A 5,478-nucleotide genomic window follows, 5' to 3' on the forward strand; every position below is an offset into this window, starting at 1 on the left:
TGGAAGCCAATAATAAATTTACATTTTAATGCACATTATTGTATCACTCACAATAATCCAATGAGATGGAGACCATGATAGCTCTAATTTACCAAATTAGCAAACTGAATTACAGAGAAGCAAAGCCATTTACCTGAGATCACATAGCTCATGTCACATTTGAGCTATGTGACCTCTGATAAATCACATAAGAAATTGAATTTGGAGCTGCTTTCCTTCACCTCTAGAATCTTACTGACTTAAATTAATCTACTTTGTTTTTGAGAAATCTCCCTCCTTTTTGGAAAGTTGATTAGTACTGCTACCTACACCACTAAGGCATAGTCCACGTAGAAGGCAGAGTGGACAAAATGAGAATGCCCACAGAATGGCTTCCCAGGCATTTTTACATAAGACCACTATCCCATTTAGGTTCTTGGGCCCCAGTACGTCTCCACAGAAAAGCACATTAGATCCAAATGGAATGATAGTCTTTTGGCCATTGTTTATTTATAGGACAAGCAATGTTCTATAAAGCACTTATTGCTTCCCAGAACACTGGAAGAAATTCAGCTAAACAGATAATGCTATACCTAGACCAGTACAACAATTTGAATATTTACCTAATCTAGATAGAAATATTTATGGAATTAAGGTCATGAGTTTGTTAGTCAAATTTAAAATAAATGATTTGATACATTACATATCATATGCTTACTTACACTGCAAAACCAAACATTTCTCTTTAGAATATCAGAATAATTATCTTCTTTTTTCCTCAGCCTTCAGACACAATTACTGAGCAGCAGGCAAAGCCTCATTCAATGGCCTGTTGTATTTTTTCTTGGCCATATTCAGGGTGGGCTGTAAGCTCTGCGAGACCCCGTCAGTCTTGTTCTCTTCTGCGTCTTCAGTGTCTAAGGGAGTATCTAGCACAGGATAAAGGCTCAGAAAACATTATTAAATGACTAAATAAAGGAACTAGAATAAAAGTTACAGTGCTGTGATGGTTAATTTTGTGTGTCAACTTACCTAGGCTGAGGGACCCAGATGTTTAGTAAACACTAGTCTAGATGTTGCTGTGGATGTATTTTTGTTTCTTAGATAGACTAACATTTAAGTCACTTGACACAATAAAGCAGATTACCCTTCATAATGTGACTGGGCCTCGTCCAGTCAGTTGAAGGTTTTAAGAGAACGGGCTGAAGTACCCCAAGGGAGAAGGAATTCTGCCTTCAGTCTACTTTTGGACTCAAAATTGCAACAACAAGAATTCTTCCCTGAGTTTCTAGCCTGCCAGTCTGCTCTGAAAATTTTGGACTTGCCAGCTCCTATAATTATTTGAGTCAATTTCTTAAAATTTCTATCTGTACACACGCATCTGCATATGCACACACACACATGCACTCACTATTGGTTCTTTTTCTCTTGAGAACACTGACTAATACATATTCATTTTATTCTTATTCACTTACCTTATTCATAAGAAAATATTGAGGAGCTGCCTTAATGTCATGCAAAATGATGGCTTTTGACTTTTCAATAGATAGGATGGTAGCATTTCCCATTCAGCTGGGGATGTTCACATGTAATCAGAATACAGGCTCTCTGTTCATCATGTTCTTGATTTCTTGCCCAAGATTTCATTGATCCTAGCTGCCTGGATTGTGAAATGAAGGAAGGGTTAAATGAGCAGTCTGACCTCTTGTGAGCATCTTTCAGCAGCCAAACCACCAACTTAGAGTTCCAGATTACAGATCCGACCTGTTCCATATGAATGATACTCTAGCTGAGCCGTGGTGTTCTCAAGCCAATATTTCAATCATTTTAATTTCTAATCCAGTTTGTAGGGGCTGGACCTGGGTAATTTGCCTTCTAATTTCCATATCAACAGCTAATTATGTGGAGTGTCCCACTACAGCTGAAAGATTTAAATCAATTTACGGCACTAAAGGTAAGCAAAGCCAAATCAAATCACAATCAAGGCTTATTGGTTAGATTTTGACATTTGTGCATTTTTTTAAAAAGGCAAAGAACCCCTTTAACATATAGAAATAAGGCAATGACCAAACAATGAAGGTGAGAGTGTGTTAAAGATGTTTTTTGAAAAATGCTAAATTATCTAAGAAAAGTTTCTAAATTGAATGCTTAAAATAGAAAACAATCCATCAAGTCAATCAAGAGATTGGACCTGTTGGCAGTATGTTGTTATTTTCACTAAGAACTTGCAGATTAGATTAAGAAGACCATAAAAATATTATGGCTTCATGGATATTAAAAATAGCCTTGAGAGGAAAGACCACAGATGTATTCAAACTCAGTTCGAATGGGACACGGGCAGACAACAGAGATACTGTGCATGGCAGAGCACACCTTAGGGTATGGGTTTGTTGGGATAGAATAGTGATCATTGAACTGTAGGAATAATAAGATGGGAGGGAGGATTTAGAGTGGGAATTGGGAACTTAGAACATTATCAACAGGAAGGTAGAAAATGATTAGAGTGACAGAGATATTGTACATTTCTATATCCTGAGAATCCGATTGGCTATACCATACATTTTAACACATTCATTAGAACTTTGCATTTAATATTTCTAATTGCTCCATCTTCAACATATTATTCAAAATAGGTAATACAGAGCTTACCCTTCAAATTCACCCACTAGACCCCAACAAGCCAGTTACAAAGGTGTTTCTAGTTGCAAATTTGTCCCTATTGGAAAATTGAACCTGTCTATATTTTGGTTAATATTTCATGAACATCTCTTCCAAATTCTCTGTTCTAAGCAGGATGCTCTTCTCTCACTGACAAAGCCTAGTAAGCCTCCTTCTTCCAAAGTAAGTTCATTGCACATCCAAAAATATCTATATTTCACTTATCTATCCTCTATCCTCTATCCTCTAGTCAAGCTGTAATGCTCAAAGCCTAGGAACCCCTAGAGGTGTCATTAGCTATCCTACAAAGGCAACAGGAATTTGTAGGCCTGGTTCTTGGGTCTCCACCCCCTGTTTTAGGCAGAGATCTTGGCTTTAAGCCTGCTAATTTTAGATTTTGTATTAAAAAGACTTCATTATTCTTGGGTGGTGCCTGTGGCTCAAAGGAGTAAGGCACCGGCCCCATATGCTGGAGGTGGCAGGTTCAAACCCAGCCCCAGCCAAAATCTGGGGAAAAAAAGACTTCATTATTCTAAAGAAAAGAAAAAGAAAAAAAAAAAAACAAAAAAACTGAAGACTGATGCTCTAGGCTATTTTCTTTCTTAGGTTCTGACCTATACCTTTAAAGTAGAGAATAATGTAAAGTTGTGCATACACATTTAGAAGAATAATTTTGTTTTCAAGGATGAAACAGCAAATACTTGTAAATTTGTATAATGATTGTGAATTTTATAAATTTGATCCATAACACTAAGTTTGAATACTCAACAAATAAGAGTCTCCTCAGTTAAATCTATGTCTTCAAAGCTGGAAGAAGGTACATTAATTTCTGCTTCACTATCCATCTATCAATTGTTTGGGAACTGGCAGACTTTCTTTCTTTTTTTTTTTTTTATTGTTGGGGATTCATTGAGGGTACAATAAGCCAGGTTACACTGATTGCAATTGTTAGGTAAAGTCCCTCTTGCAATCATGTCTTGCCCCCATAGAAACCGGTCGGACTTATCTAAGTTTAAAGAAGCGGTATCCTTGTGTAAGCTCTTTCTGTACTTGCTTTCCGATGTCCTTATGATACAGCAAATGAAGATCGTGTGACAATGCAGTGTGTGAGTGAAAGAAAAAAGCTTATAGAGATTTGATGTAGAATACCATCCTTATGTATTTTTTTTACAATTCTCTCAAAGGTATCTGTGATAGGCAGAACAATACCCTCTTCCTTCTCCCCAAATAATGGCCCCACAGAGATGTATACATCTGAATCCTAGGAACCTATGGATTTTCTACCTTATATGGCAAAGGGACTCTGTGATGTGATTAGGTTAAGGATGTTGGATGAGTTATCTAGGTTAGCAGTGTCTCTCATAGTGTCTCCAAAGTAATCATCAGAGTCTTTTTAAGAGAGCAGTAGCAAGGTTAGAGTAAGAGCAAGATTTGTAAATGATACATTGCTGGCTTTGAAAATGGAAGAAGGACCCATGATTTGAGGAGTAGAGTCTGCCTCCAGAAATCTGAAAAGATAAAGAAACAGATAACTGCCCTTGAATCTCCGAAAGGGAATGGATCTCTGCTGACACCTTAATTTTAGTCCATGGAGTCTGATACTGAACTCTGACTTTCAGAATTGTAGGATAATAAATTCGACTTATTTTAAACCACTAAATTTCTGGTAATTTGTTATATCTGTAATGGAAAATAATACAACGCCCTTCAGAACCACAAGGCGTGGACAGGTGGATAATATCAAGTATTGGCAAAAATGTGATGAGATGGGAAGCTTGTGTGCTGTGTGTGAAAGTATGATCTGGTGTACTCATCCTGGAAAGCAATTTGAAAGTGCTTAGTGGAATTATGCATTTGTTCTGTGACCTATGAGATTCTACTGTTATATACATATTCCAGAGAAATATTCTCATAGTGTTCTGTAATGATATATTCAAGGATGTTTGTACAGCCTGGTTAATGTCAGTGGGAAGTTGAAGAAAATCTAGGTGTTTATCTCCAAAAATATGAAGAATAAGTAAACTGGTGAAATACTAGCATAAATTAGAAATGATGGGTCAGATAATTATATCTTTATGGTCAGCTCTTCCAAACAAAATGTTAAATGAAGAATGTAAGAAACAGAGTTATTTCTCTATTTATATAACACAAAAGCATAGATATTTTTATTCAGTTGTTGATTTACAATAGTATGACTCATGGATATTTATTTTACTCTATGGATTATAATTCAACACTATTGCCATTTATTTTCTTGCTCCAATTGTTCCATTTTGACCATTGAGAGCTCATTCAATGTTCTTGTAATGTATTTATTTTAAATTAAATTGTTTACATCTTTACCATAATCTTGTCAAGATATTTACACAAAACTTGACCACATTACACAAAGAAGAAAAGCAAAGCATTTTGGCTTAGTCTTAGCATGTTTTGGGAGGAGTAATGATATTATGAATTAATAATCAATGAAATCAAAAGCTTTATCATAGTATTACATCTCCCTCCTCATCTATCAAGTTTGGTCTTTCATACATTGAGACGTTGAGGATTCTTAATGCATTAAAGGCTTGTCTATGAGGCTAGGTGTAATAGCAACAGACATCGCTATGGAAGACAGAAGGGGGGCATCTTATGGAGACCCAGGGCTTTCACTGAAGCACGTGTGAGCCAATATTCCCAGAGACAACTCTGTGTCTGTCTGTGTGTGCTGGGCATGAACATGTAAGAATGGATAAGGTGAAGGGCAAACGTAGCTTAAGTTATACAGTCAGAAAGGAAACATTAGTAAAACAAAAATCATATTTTAATTTTCAAATGTTAGCCATGTCCCACATAACTAAC

The sequence above is a fragment of the Nycticebus coucang genome, chromosome 17 (genome assembly GCF_027406575.1).
Source record: "Nycticebus coucang isolate mNycCou1 chromosome 17, mNycCou1.pri, whole genome shotgun sequence".
NCBI lineage: Eukaryota > Metazoa > Chordata > Mammalia > Primates > Lorisidae > Nycticebus > Nycticebus coucang.